This window comes from Phalacrocorax carbo, chromosome 5 (genome assembly GCF_963921805.1).
Source record: "Phalacrocorax carbo chromosome 5, bPhaCar2.1, whole genome shotgun sequence".
In the NCBI taxonomy this organism is placed as follows: domain Eukaryota; kingdom Metazoa; phylum Chordata; class Aves; order Suliformes; family Phalacrocoracidae; genus Phalacrocorax; species Phalacrocorax carbo.
Window position 1 is genome coordinate 51,418,351 of NC_087517.1, and position 14,428 is coordinate 51,432,778.

General features: G+C 50.9%; 1 protein-coding gene and 1 long non-coding RNA gene across 6 annotated transcripts in view; one reads left to right on the plus strand and one right to left on the minus strand.

The window, feature by feature from the left end:
- Nucleotides 1-31: 31 nt before the first annotated feature.
- Nucleotides 32-6,224, minus strand: LOC135313462 (uncharacterized). 2 transcript variants are annotated; one of them, XR_010373105.1, is made up of 3 exons: nucleotides 6,170-6,224; nucleotides 4,027-5,980; nucleotides 32-3,001 (listed from the first exon to the last, which is right to left on the minus strand). It is a non-coding gene; the product is annotated as an uncharacterized LOC135313462 (long non-coding RNA). The 2 variants fall into 2 exon arrangements; XR_010373106.1 differs by having other exon boundaries at nucleotides 4,017-5,980.
- A 2,623-nt stretch (nucleotides 6,225-8,847) lies between these two features.
- PHRF1 (PHD and ring finger domains 1) overlaps nucleotides 8,848-14,428 on the plus strand; it is a 33,668-nt gene continuing 28,087 nt past the window's right edge. For 2 of the 4 annotated variants that reach the window (XM_064452422.1, XM_064452426.1), the window contains exon 1: nucleotides 8,848-8,961. The gene's annotated coding sequence lies outside the window, so the exon portion shown is untranslated. Of the gene's footprint in view, nucleotides 8,966-14,428 lie in introns of all 4 variants that reach the window. The other 2 variants (XM_064452424.1, XM_064452425.1) reach the window with 2 other exon arrangements.

The following is a 14,428-nucleotide window of genomic DNA, read 5'->3' on the forward strand; positions in this document are numbered from 1 at the left end:
CGGCCGCCTCTTTAGTTTCCAAGCCATCTCTTTCCATTTGCCAAATTAAAGCTGTAAGTATTTTATGACCGAATGCCTCTTACGCACATGCTGGCTTGTCTTTTTTTTTTTTTTTTTTTTTTTTTTTTTTTGAATCAAAGTGCTTTACAACCAGCAGATGAAGCTTGTCTCTGGTGAGAGGGCGGCCGTCTCTGGGATGAAACATGGCAGCATTTTAATAATGCACAGCAGCAGCTCGGAGCATTTTAGGACAGGAGGTGAAGGGGATGGTGCTCGGCTGCAGATAGGAGCAGGTAAGGGGGAAATTTCCCATTCACTTTCAAGCCCCTCCATCTGCACCTGGATAACCACAGGCAAGAATGTTAGCTCTTGCCCTCCATCAGCATCTCCCCTGAGGCTCTGCTGGGCTCTGGTCCTCCGGGACGAGCCCCTCTCAAAGCCCATTTTCAAGGTGCTACTGCAGCTCGGCAGGTTGGCCAAGTGATATTGAAGGATTAAAGTTTGCTTCACTGGGAGAGCAGTGGTGCAGCTGTATCTCCGGTTACAACTGCAGAGGAGCTGCAGGGGGAGATGCAATTTCAGACTTGTCTCTTTTGAATCAGGGTTTTTTTGGGGTGGAGGGTAGGGTTGGTGTCCCATGCCCCTCCCCCACTCCCACTCCTTAAATCACTTATCTTGGGAAAAAGGAGTTAAAAATATTTTTGCTCATGGCAGCTGCATCAAGGAGTTTCTCTCCTGCTTGCTTGATTTTTGGGCTTCTTCCGCTCAATTTCTGCAAAGCCTCCTTTTAAAATGAGACTCCACCTTGCTAAGAGAAGTGGAGGGTGATAGAAGTGGTACAGAGCATTTCAGTGCTGCCTGGGGAAAAAACATCCAAGAAGAGGGTTCTAAAAACCCACTTGTCTTGGACATGGCCAGATTTTGGGATGTTGTGTGACATCCTTTGAGTGCCCTGGAAACAAAAAGAGCTCTGTGGGTTAAAAACTGGATCTTTCATTTTTGGGGGCTACATTTGTAGCTTTGCTTTCTGCAAAATAAATGGGAATAAAGAGAAAAGGGTCATCACTTACGATACCTCCCGCCAGGAGAAACAGGGCAGAAAATTAATTTAAATCTCTGATTTTTCATGAAGACTTTTGCCCTGCGCTTCTGCTTATATATTATTTATTATTATGGCAGGTTATTTCTGTTCAGCCATGATTTGGCAAGCCAAACCAGCACCAATGACTTGTGGGCAAAAAAAAAAAGGGGGGGGGGTGTTTAAAAATGTATATCATGGCAGATTTTGGCCCTGTAGCTGATGCCCCTTGGCTGGGAGGTAGGATGTGGAACTGCTGCATGGGATGGGGGATGGTGTAAGTCAGCCGTGTCCCCCACCGAGGTCTGAGGATCAGGCATAGGGTTAGGGAGAGCACCATGGCCAGAGGCTAGCTCTGGGGTTTTTTTGTATCACAAGGCTGTGGCATTTTGCAGATTCCTCCCCCACCCCCCCACCCCCGCCCCACTATGTGGCCTGCAAAGGCAGCCGTGTTTCCTAAGGTAATAAATTACTTTAATTAACGCCTCTCCTCCACCATGGCACACACCACAGTGGGGGGAGAGGCGTTAATCAAACTCATTTATTACCTTAGGAAACTCCCCACCCGTGGGTGACCTATATTCCTCCTGGCATGGGGGGCGTGCAATGGCATGGTGAGCGTGCAGGTCCCTGTGCATTATTTAACCAAGCAAGGCTCGATACCACTCTGGCTCCCCAGCCTTTCTGCTTTTATCTGCTCTAAAGGCTGTGTCAATAATACATTTCTGCCATTGAATATTTTATTGATGGTTTGACTTTTTTTGCTGCTCACAATTCCCATTTCAAGGCTGCGTGATTGTTCCTAATTAAAATTTTATGCCCTGGGAGAAGCCGCCTTGCTGTAGTGGAGACGATGCTGTCCTATTCTAGGCCACTACAGAGCGGTAGGAATTACTCATTGTTATGAGATTAAAACAAAGCAAAGAAATTACTGGGGTTTTCCCTTAAAAAACAAACCAAAAGCCCAGCGTAGGGTGCATGCTAGAGAGGGAATGACTGGCTCAGGGGCAAGGCAGGGATCCAAGTGTACAGGGTGGCTTGAGGGTGCTGTACCTGGGTGAGTAGGGAGTCATGTCCCCGCATCCCTTGGGTGCTGTGGGGCAGCTTCTGCCTTCCCTGTGGCAGGCTTCAGGGCTTCTCCCTCCTCAGATGCTTCTCGCTTCAGTGCCACCCAGAAATCACAAAGCAGAGGACACACCTGTTTTTCACTGGTGAAGTCACAGCTGGTTTAGTTTGTTTTTTAAAATAAAATAAATCTGCAGACTGGATGCAGGCTCTGTCAGCACCAGGTACCATTCAGCCTCCCTGGGGCTCCTCTCCTCCCTGCTCTACCTGATATTTTTTTTTTTTTTTTTTAAGTATTGCATAAGAAAAATGGCTCCCAGCTCTTCACCCATCAGCTCTGGACTGTGTTGGCTTGTCAGGCCAGGCATCCTCTGCAGACAGCGGTCAGGGTGCCAGTGCTGCCCCCAGGCCAGTACAGTTTCTCAAGGGCAGCACAGCTGCAGACACTTGAAACACCCCAAATTTGCAGTCATGGATTTGTATGAGTTCCTCAGCGTTTGGGTTTGGTTTTGACCCTGTCTAAATTTCATCTAGAGTGCTAGAAGCATTTGTGCTGCCTCCCAGCCCCTGGATTTGGCAAGCAGCTTTTAAAGCACACACTTCAGCACCAGTTACATAAGAAAAGGTGTGAATGACTGGAGGAGAAAATGCCTGTTGGTTTTGCTCCCCAAGTGGTGTGCAGATGCTCTGCTGCTTGCTCCTTGGCGCACAGCTCATACAAGGGTAGTTCACTGCAGATGGAGAAGAGAAACTATTTGAACTCCCATGAATATCCATGCAGGGAGCATTGTCCGCTCTCCCACTGATGATTTTCCTTTCTCTGTCTCAGGGTAAAGACTGAGAGCATTCTACCTTGCCCTGAAAAAAAAAAAAAAAACAAAAAAAAACCCACAAAGCGCTAGAGGAGGCTGGGAAATTTTCTTCTTTATGGATGAGCAAGTTTCTCTCCCAATGGAACCTCCTGCCAGCAGAATATTTTTTTTATGTATTATATAAGTCCCTGCTTGCATTTAACTGACTTCCTCTTAAACAATTTATGTGCTTCCCCTGTTCCTCACAGGCCAGCTTGATCCTTTGGCATGGCTCACCATGTAGGACCTGCCACTGGCACACAGTATAGACAGAACACAGGCACTTCTGAGTGCGGTACTTGAAGAGTTAGTCCTGCTCACTTCCCTGTGCAAAGCACTGAAACAAGAGAATGAGATGTTTAGGAAGCACAGAGAATCCCTTCAGTTCAACAGGCCTGACATTCAGCATCTTCCCCTCCTGAAAGGCACACCCATGCCTCTCCCCAAGTCTTACGGCATCAGTTCTGAGCAAGAGCTTTTAGCACCTGACTACTATTGTTACCAGGCTAAATATCACCTTACAAATCTGTTTATTAGCTTCTGAAAAACATGAAGTTAAGGGGCTTCTTAGCCCCTTTGTATTTTTTCATCATTTGGGAGCACTCTGGGAATCTTGGGCTAGGGAAGGGGTGAAGGCACCAAGGCTGGGCTTTCCGCTTGAGGGACAACCAGGTCGCACCCTTCTGCTCTCCTTTTCAAGCCACCTTCACTGGCTACAGCAGCAAAATAAGAGATAGGAGGCACAGAGCATGCAACGCACATCAGATGTCACCGAGATGGCACAATCTTCCTCTTCAGCTGGTCTGGTGCCCTCGATTACAGTAATAAACAGCCAAACACTGGTTTAGCACTATTTATTGAAAATTTCAGGTGACAGCACAGCAGGTTAGTTTTGAATCATGCTGCAAGAATGTTAAAAACAGGAATTGAGCTGTATGCTTCTTCCCCCCCTCAGCTTACTGGTGAGAGACACAAATAAAAAGAAAAGGCAAAACCAAACAAACTTCACTTCAACCCCTTGCCTTTGCTTACTGGAGCTGAGCAGGATGGTTCTGTAGGTAGCGGGAAGTCAGAAGACGTTCATACCATGGCGCTGCTCGTGGGAACTGGGACAAGTCTTGCCAGGCAACTGGCAGAGCTGCTTCTGCCAGTGGTGTCTCCAGGGGTTAGTCACCCGGCAGCACAGTCCCAAACGCAGGGCTGTTGCTTCAAAGAGAAACAGAGCGCCTTCGTTTTCAGATACAGGTTCGTTAAGTGCACGGTCTCCTATGAGATGGGGCGGTAGGGGACAACAGGGCTTCAGTTTCAGCTCACAGACACACTCACACACAGGCATATTTTGCACAGCTTTCCCCCTCTCCCTGGCTCTCCACGTGGCTATGCCATGCTCCTGCCTGCTCAGGACCAGCAGTGGGAAGATGCTGTAGGTGCAGCTAGGTAGAAGGAAAGCCGCCTGGAGCTGAGAACGCTGCAAACTTGTTTCCCCCTCCCCATCAAAAATGGCCCGTTTGGCTTCTGAACAAGCATGAAAGCAGTTTGGGTAAATTCAGGTGTCTTTGCTCTCTTTCTAGCACGTTTGAGCACCCTGGACTCACTCGGTCTGCGCGGGGCACAGAGTGAGCTGATTTTTCTTGCAGAAGAGCAGGTACTCCTCCGGGACCCAGAGGGAGAAACAACAAATGAATGCAGGCGGGAGAGATGGGGACAGGCAAAATTTCTGTGAGAGACTTCATCCGTGCAGAGGATGTTGCTCTGCCTTCCGTACAATTAACTACTTACTGACCAGAGCACTGCCGATGCCTTCAGATCAAGCCTTTACAATGGTCCAAGACTACACCTGAACAGCCCAAGCAAGAAGGAGAATACCCGAGCCCTTTCAGGGACCTCAGCAGGCTGTGCCGAATCCTAGTTGGTTATTGAGCTTAAGCTGCTGATAAAGCTGTGCTGCGCTTCAAAAAAAGACACTTTTCAACAACCCACCTTCTTCACCAGCCCGAAAATTGCAAAAGTGAACTTTGTAGGAGAAGCAATCTGCTTTGTCACTTCCTCCATTTCAAGTAACAGCCACCCTGGGCAGCTGGAGGAGTCCCTGCCTGGCTCGCCTTCCTGCTCCTCAGGACCATGAAGTCAGAGTCCCCCGTGTGACATCACAGCGCGATCACGCAAGGCAGCTCCGCCAGCACCCAGCCAGGGCCCAGGGGGCTCCCAGAACCCTAGTGCAAGTAGCAGAAAGCGGCAAGCAAAGGTGAGGGGCAGGATGGGAAACAAAATAGGAACAAAAAAGGAAAGCAAGGCTTGTTTCTGCTTTTCATTTAACAGACTAGAGAGTCTCTCTTTAAAGGTGACTCATCCAGGGCAATACCAGGCACGGTTTCTTCTATTAACACACCCTTGGCAATAGCAGTTCAGTTAGTCACTGACTGGATATCAAGACGTCACCGGCTGGGATGAAGTGTCTCTTTAACTTGGTACGGAGTCCACTAGCACTTATTTACTTTGGAGAACAGCAGGGGAGGAGAGAGAGGGGGTACGCCATCCCTCCTGTGCAACTTTACTGCTGACTCTTTGCGCCCACACACTGCCACGGCCCGCTCCCCTCATCTCCACTTCCAGCCCCGCTGCAAGAAGCATTAAATCTTTTCATGTTCTGATTGCAGGATGTTACTGGTTGCAAGTCCACCAGGCCAAGGATGGGAGGCAGCTGGAGGCTAGAGTGGCGTTGGTTGCGGGGTGCATGCCGCAGCCCCTCACCTAGGTGTTGGGGCAACTCCTTCGCACACCAGAGCCTCTCACCTGGGTGTCGTGGAGGGGACGGAGGCGTCGCGGCGTCGAAGCGTGTGTCCGTGGAGGCGATGCGGCCGCACAGCGATGCCCGAGGAGCAGGTTAGCCGCTGTCACACGCACAGTGGAGTCGCCGAGAGCACAATGTGCGTTAGTCAGTGGCTCACCTGCTCCTGGAGAGTGACGGGGAGCGGCAGGGCCCAACCTGCAGCAACGGGGGACACCCGGCGGCGTGAGGGATAGGGGGTGGGGGAATGGGGTGGCGAGGCGCCCGGGCCCCCGACGCGCCCCGGTACGGCGGGTTGCAGCTCCGCGCCCCCATCCCCGGGACAGGCTCCCTGCGCCGCGCCGCCGGTGCCGGGATGCTTCTCCTCCCCTGACGGCCGCCGCTCACCTGCGCTCCCGCCGCTCCGCTATCCCCAGGCCGCCGCCGCCGCCGCCAACTTCTCCCTCTGCCCCGGCCCGGCCTACACCGCGCGCCGCGGCCCCCGCCCCGCCCACCCCGCCGCTCCCGCCAATAGCGACGCCGCCCGCCCGCCCGCCGGCCCCGCCCTCGCGCCGTGGCGCCCAATGACACCCGCTCCCCGGAGCGGGGCGGGGCGAGGCGGGGCGGGGCACCCCCACACCCCCCCGTCAGTGACAGCGACGGGCGCGGCGCGTTCGCTTCTGCACGTCGCCGCTGCGGGGAGGAACCATTTGTACCTGTTGAACCGCCGCCCGCCTCTCGCTCACCCCGCCCCGCCCCCCCCCCCTTTTCCCTTTCCAACCTCGCCGCTTCGCCTTACGCCGGCGGCCCGCTGGCGGCGCCCCCCCCACCCTGCCGCCGCCCCCCGCGGGCAGACCCTTCACCCCTGCTGCCCCATTCCCCACCGCCCAGTTCCCCCCCCTTCCCGCCCCCGCCCCGTGGTACGGTCCGCCGGGGCCGTGCCATCAGGGCAGTGTCGGGGCGCACGTACGCGGCCGGGGCGCGCGCGGGGGCCGTTGGCCGCGCGCGGGGGGTCGTTGACGGCGCGCGCCGCCCAACCGCCACCCGCGGGCGGGAACAGGGGTGCCGTCGGCCGTCGTCCCTCCTCAGTAGCTGCCTGTCACGTCGTTGTATTAAATTTTCCGGGTTTATATTAATTTTATATATATATAATTTTTTCTGTTGTTCCCTGCTGGGTTGGGCGTGTGGAAAACCCGCGTGCCCCTCACAGCACCGACGGGGGGAGGTGGGGAGGCAGGGGGGACTCCTCACACCAAAGGGCCCCTCAGGCTGTATCCTGAGGGGACAGCTGTGAAGGGTGAGGGCCTTGCTCCCTAGGCAGTCTTCTTCCACTAACTTCTTTTCTCCCCAAAAAAACAGGACGAGGAGTTGAAGTCCTTTTGGATGTTCTCAGTGTAACAGTGCACACCGTACTGGGAGAGCTTGCTCTCACCCATCAACCCACAAGCCAGCACCCAAGCAAACAGTTAAAATGCTGAAAATTTTAGGGCACCTCAACGAGGGTTTGCTCGGCAAAGATAGTACCTTATGGACAGGCGTAGCACTGTCCCATGGAGGTGAAGAGCAGTGTTTGAAGAGGCAGGGTGTCAGGCATCAAGCCAGTGGGCTGGCTCCCACCTGCCCGAAGCCACACACCTTCCTCAAACAGACCAGAAAGTAGAGCACGCCTGCAGGAGCCGGCACGTTCGGTGGGACCCCCTGCTTTGTCTGTTCTGACGTTGAGGAAAAAAACACTGGGTGCAAACATGGGACACCACACCCCTGCTGAACCGATAACGGACACTGCCTAGCAAAGGGCACAAGCTCCGCATCCCTCGTGCAAACTCCCTTGGTGTCAGCTGTTCTGGCTCCAAGGGCTGTTTTGCAATCTGGTGTTTTTCCTGCAAGGTGCGGTGAAAGATTTGGAAGCAAAAAGAGCACACGGGCTCGCTGATAGCTAGTGGCGATTCCCCACAGAGAGGATTTCCCTGCCTGTTTTGCTGGAGCACTTACTAGTCACCCACGCCTCCGCTCTCCCATTGCCAGGGGGGTCGGCGGGGGACAGCCCTTCTGCGTGACAGCCCGCACAATGACAGCCTCTGTTGTTTTGTGCATGCTATGTGAGGTTTTTTGTTTTCATCCAGCAGCTGTAGGGAAAAAGTCACGTATTTTACATCTTCCCCAGCGCAGGGCTTGCGCATGGATGGGAGCAAAATGGGCCATGGAGCACACCGGTCCCTGCGCCCTCTGGGGCAAGCCAATGGTAAAAGCGAGGCGCAGCTGTTGAAACACTGGCTTTGTTTAAAAGCAGGTATTTTGGGCAAGAAATGCGGCTGGGTGCTGCCTTGACAGCTCCCCACCGGCACTGCTGCTTGTGCTAGGCTGCTCCCCAGACCACACGTGCCATTAGCTGCTGTGCTCCAGGGCCCTCGTCTCTTCCAGTGCCTGACATTGCAGGCTTTATTTTAAAGAACATAAATAAATAAAATCCTTTTCCCCCGGCTGTAGGCGATGCCCCTGCGGCCAGGCTCCGTGGGCGGCCTGCCACCATCGCCCCAGCAGGGCTGCGGGTGCTGCTTGTCCTCAGCCACCGCTCCTATTCCGGACCAGCTCGTGCCTCAGCCCTTAATCTCCGGAATGAATCTCCCTGCTGACCCGGCTCTCCCGGGCAGAGCCTCCCCTTTGTTCCCAGCCGGCACAGAGCTGGCATGTCCGCAGTGGCAGAGGACAGCGTCCGCCCATGGCAGGAGAGCCCACCGTCCCCCCTCGGCGCAGCGCATCCCCTCTCAATTAACGCACAATCAAACATGTGGGATGTCGGGATCAGACACCCGTGCTTAAGGGGGGAAAAAACCCCAACCTGCCGCTATCTGCCTTGCTGTAAGGAGGGACTGAAAATGGACGCCTGTCTCCACGGGCAGCGCGGTGGTAAGGGCCCCGGCCGCCCCTGGGGCTCGGGGATCCCGACCAAGGGACGGCAGAGCCCCCCGGGGGCTTCGGGGTGCCGGCCCCGCCAGTCCCGCTCCTGCAGAGTCGCAGCCTGCTCCCCTCCGCGCCCCGCTATGGTACGGCCCGGCGCGCCCCGCCGCCAGTGGTTCGGCCCCGCCGTGGCCCGGAAGCGTTCCCGCTACACTTCCGCGGCGAGGGGGCTTCCGGCGGTAGAGCCCGTTAGGCCGGGCCCGTCCCGGTGATGTGAGCGCCGGGGTCTGCTCCTTTCGTGAGTGAGTGAGTGAGTGAGTGAGCGAGCGCGGGGCGGGACGGGACGGGACGTGGCCACTGGGGAGACTGGTGGGGGCGGGCCGGGCCGCCGGGGTTGCATGGAGCGGCTCCTCCGGCCTGCCAGCTCCGGAGGGAAACTGCCCCGCCGCGCTCCGCATCGTTTATGCCTAATTTTGTACCTAAACCCGTACTTATTTAGTGAATTATTCTTCGGGTGATCGCCGGCAGCTGCCTGGCGGCTGTCGAGAGATGCGGCCGGGCGGCGGCGGCGGCCGGGTGGCTGTCCCCGGCCTCTCCCTACCGGGATTCTCCTGGAAACCCTCCCGCGGGGGACAGAGCAGTCGAGCAGGCTGTGACGGGCCCGCGCTGGGGAGCTACCCGCAGCGCTGAAGCCCGCGGCTGCCCCTGCTGCTGCAAAGGAGGTATGCTACCTAAACCCAAGTGTTTCTGGCGGCCCCGCCCCGCCCCTTCCCCCTCTTAGTGGCTTACGCCTGAGTGCGTGTGAAGGAGTCACTAGCTGTTTCAGCCATCTGTAGGGAAGTCATGGGCCTCTCGGCAAGGTAGCGAGGAGGTTTTCACACAAGCATTGTTTTTAACGTACGGTAGCTTGTTGCAAAAGCCTGTTTAGGCTTAAAACCTTTGCCCTGAGGGACCTGTTCTTACTGACAGGTTCTTAAGCTGTGTAGCTGGTGCCATTCGTTGGGCACCCCATTTCAATAACAGCGGGGTGGGTGCACTTTTTGTAGTTTTAGTTACGTGTTTTCCTGCTGGTTGTTGCACAGGTGTTTGCAGTGTTATTTCCTCTCTTGAAGGTGAGTAGGTCTTGGTACCTTTTGTTATGGCTATGCACCAAAAAAAAAACACAACCTACCATAAAAGTGTGGGAGGTTTTGGTGGTTTTGGCTTTTTTTTTTTCCAGCCATGCCTGTAAACAGCAGGGAAAGCTGTAGTTAAAGGTGGGAACAGTGTGAAAGACTGATGCCAAAAGGGAACTCACCAGTAAGGGTGACTCTTTCTAAGAAGCCTGTTAAGAAAGAGGAGGATGTGCAGCGTTGAGAGTGTTTGATTCACAGCTGGAAACGGAGCCACTGGTATCAGGGAATTACAGAAAGCTTGGTGGCTGCTTCAAACACAGATGTACAAAATGCCCAGCTGCTCCTGTAGGTGAGATGCTGTGCATCAAAAATGCTTTGCAGAGCCTGTGTATTGCTTGCTTTGCATTGCAAACTCCCCAAAGAGTGCAGTGTCAGCTCCTGGGGAAGGTTTGGTGGACAGCTTTGGCCCACCAGTTAGGGCAGGGCCAAGCTGGGGGAAAGGTAAGTGCTTCCTTACCTACCTTGGGATTAATTTTCTTCAGGTTCTTAAGCACTTCCACCATTTAAATTGTTGCATGGGTGGTTCTGATAGCGGTATTGAAGAGTTCATTTTTTTGCAACTGAAACGGGAAAGCTGGATCTAAATTTAGATTTAGAGGGCTTTTTTCTAAAGCTTCCTGTGTGTGCTAGATTGGCACTCCGTGGCTATAGGCTGTAGGAGTCTCATTAACCTGAGTGCTGTCACTGCCTAGTTCTTCTTACTTTTGCCTCTGGAACGTTGTGGTGGCAGATACCAGTCACGCCATATCCAGATGTTTTCCAACAGGGTACAATCTTGATTTTTACAACTCTTATTTTCTTTCAGTGTAGTGTATGAAACTGAAAACAAAGCCAACTGCTTCCCAGTGTGTGACCTCGCTTCTCCAGAGGGAACTGAATTGTTTGGTCAATTTGGCAAGAAAAAAACAAAACAAACAAAAAAACCCCCAACAAATAAAGCAGATGTGCCAACAAGAACTGAAAGCTCATGTGTTAGAATGTTTAGTAGTCTTAAATTTAATTACAAGTGCTCTTTGGAACACAACTGCTCAATAATTGCCCATTAAATTAGATCAGCATTCAAAACCACCCTGTGAGAAAATTCAGCTGACTTGTTTTCTTTGCCTGTGTATAATCCCAAACATTACCCAAACAGATTAAAACTAATGCCTTGTCAAGTAGATCTTCTGTTTCTACTAGCTAGGAACTGCTGTAAGAAGTTGGTGATGAAGGAAGCCAGCTGGTGCTGGAAGGGAAGGTGTGTGTGACTGGAAAGGTCACTCGCTGTTGTGGGTGGCTCTGTTGGCTTCTTGTGAGAATGAGATGGAGCTTGAGCATGTTTTGCAGGCCTGTACTTGCGTTCTAGCTGGAGCGTACTCAAAGTACGTTAAAATACTGATTTGTGGTAATGCGTAAGGATCTTGGGTTAAAAAATGAGAAGTTTATTGAAGTCCTTGCTTGATAAACACTTGTTCTGGAGGAAACAATCTTCTGTTCCTAAAGCCAACAGCAAACCCTGTTGCTAATACGGCTTGAAGAAAGTATTTGTAATTGCCATTTGATTGTACAATTAAAATTACTTAAGGCAGCTCAGTGTAAAAATGTAATCTGTCTTAATAGCAAAGCCTGGGCTTACAATTTATACCACAGCAGAGCCTGTGCTCTGGTAGGCACACAGCGCTCAGTGCAAACCTGACTTGGCCTTAGTGAGGTTGTGCCTCTGTGAAGGGAACCTTGGGTTGGGGAGAAGCGCTGGTGCATTTAAAGTGATCAAACGCTTGCCACGCAGGCATCGGTTTTGCGGTTTAATGTTTTATTAAAATAAAGGCTCTTCTAAATGAGAGTGAGGCTCTTCTAAATGAGAATTTGGAAATGGGGGAGTTAAGGATGTTAAGGGGGAGTACAGTGTCTGCTTTTAGCAGACCTCGTGTACAACCTGTAATTCAAATACTGGATGTGCTGTGTGCAGGCTGCAAATGTGTGAATGGCGCGCCTGCCCAGGGAATTGAAACAGGTTTTTCCGTAAGCGGTGATGCTTTGTGTTAGGGGTATTGAGCCCAAAGACAAGGGACCTCTGGCCAGGTTACCTTGCATCTGCATTCACGAGCTGCCTGCCGGGGCCGCATCCTAAATTACTCTGAATAGAGTCTTCAAAGTGGGATGCAGAAGAGAGGATCGGCAGGATCCAGAGGATTCAGCAGCCTCTGCTGCTGAAGGGCTGTGCACAGGGTACCCAAGTGAGCAAGCAGCAGGGGGTTGGGTACATCGGTGAGGGCAGGGCCTTGGCATCCCCACGACTGAAAGCAGCTGTAGGTGCTTCAGCTGAACAGCCTTCAGGGATAACTGGTTGCTTTTTAGCAGTCTGGGCTTTTATGTTACAGAAGCGTGTAGTTACGGTTTGCCTCAGAGGAATGGCTACAATCTCCTCCTTAAACATTATTATTATGTAAACCGAGAAGTTTGGTTATCTGCTTTGTATCTGCTGGTTCCAGCTCCAGGGGGTGTTTAGAAAAATTCTGACTTGGTTAAGTATAGGAGCGAAAGCTGGTCTTTCATACCAGTTGGTGGGTGAGCTCTCTGAAGTGTGTCATTAATGTGTTTGTGTTCCACAGCGGTAAATTTTTTGACCTGTCTCCCGTAACAAAAAAACCCTCGGAAATGTTGGTTATTGTTCTTAAAATGTAGGAGAACAAGCTCTCGTATTAGTTGTATAGTCAACTCTGGTTTCCTTCTTATTTTTTCTTAAGAGCACCTGCCCTGTTTGGAAAAGGTTGTTTGTAAAGTAAGATTCGTGATGTGCTTAGAATCTCAGATTCAATTCATCTCACTTGGTTTCTCCTTGCCTATTCCCAACTCTCCAGAAAACACTTCTTTTTTTTTACTGACCAGATTTGAAGACTTGGTTGTTTGCTGCGATACCAGATTTTCCTTAACTGCAAGTTTTGCCTCAGAGCAAAGTACAAGCTTGCATTTGCAGCATAAATATGTCAGTTTAGATTGTCAAGCCACAAGTGCTGATTTGTTTGCCTCGGTGCTGTTGTTTTATTCCACAGCAGAGAAGAAATGCATGCTGTTTGGAAATGTAGTTAAGTATATGTTGGTCAGGACTGTGGTTTGTGGGAATCACTTTCAAAAATAAAAAGCTCCTTTCTTCACTGTGCTTATTGCTTTACTTTAAGGAGAACTAGGGAGCAGAGGAATGAAGGTCAGTGTGGTAGCAAAGCAGAGGCTTATCCACAGTTTTACCCCCATGGTGGCTTCGGTTGGCCTCTGTCCTCCTCAGGGGCTCAAGAGTGCTGTAGCTGGCTGGCTGTGGCAGCGATGGGTCAGCAGGAGGATGTTATATAATTGAGTGTCAGTTTGAATAATTCATACATACACACTGCTGAAACTTGAAAAATTCCTAGTGTTTCGTCCTTTTTTTTTTTTTCAGTTACATCATGGAGTGACTGGCTTTTGATGAGTCCACATGTTTGCAGATAACATGAATTGTTTTTAAACACCCTTCTGTTAACAGCCACGAATTTAGCGAAAAGGTTTAAACATCTATTTAGGCAAGATTCCTACTGAAGTTAGGAGAAAACGTCACCAAGAACATTGTGGTGTTGAAGCTTGATCTTTTTTTCTTTTTAGCTTCCCCACCCCACCCTCCTGCTGAGCACTGAAAATTCCATTTGCAGTTTAGTCTGGTTTAGCGAAGCCTACATTTTAAAGGCTCTTAAGTGCAGAGCTGTGCTACGTGGCTCAAAAAGGGAGTGTTCAAGTAAAGATACACATCAAGTACTTGAATAAAACATTATGTTTTGTTCCAAAAATTCTCTTAATATGGAAGATATGTAACGTGGAGCAGGGAGAGTGGGAGAAGAGCACCTGATTGAAACTTTTTTGCCACACTTGTAGAAGAATCCAAAATTTTTTTTCATATTGAGATATGATATCCAGCTTTATAAGTGTCAATTATACTTTTCCATTACTTATAGAAGCTTGGAGGTATCTGTCTTTCTTAATGGTTTATAGCCTTATATATTAAAACCTCGGGTTTGATTGCCACTATGAATTTGGATCATGAGGCATCTCGCAGTATCTGTCAGTTTTATTGCCATTCTGTGCTAATGCACAGCAGTTAATGTGATGCATTAATATGCACCAAATCTCCTCCTTTCTGTGGAATAATGGTTGTGACGTCTGAGACTTCTCTATTTAGTGACAAAGCTGTGAAAAGGCCTCTTTTTAAAAAGATCTAAAATGTGTAATCTTTCTTCTTGTTCCTTTTCAATTGAGCAAGAGAGAGTATTTTGATTTAAAATCCATGTTGTCATCCTGTTAGGCCTTGTTCAAAGGGCCTTTGGTCCCTTTCAGCTTTGCATTTTATTGCTGGTCTACAGGGTGGTTTTCATATTTGTGGGTCTTCTATTGCTATTTTCAGGGGGGAGTTCTAGTTATACCTTTTTCTGTCATCCAGGAGCCTGAGATAAAGCTGAATCTTTCACCTAAACTGAGTTTCACAAGCAGCTGGTTTCATCTAGCTCAGCAGGGATGTGAAACTTCACGTAACGATAACTGCTTTCCTGCAGCCACTTCTGGGTTGAAGCTGGGAAAACCAATCAATGGTGTG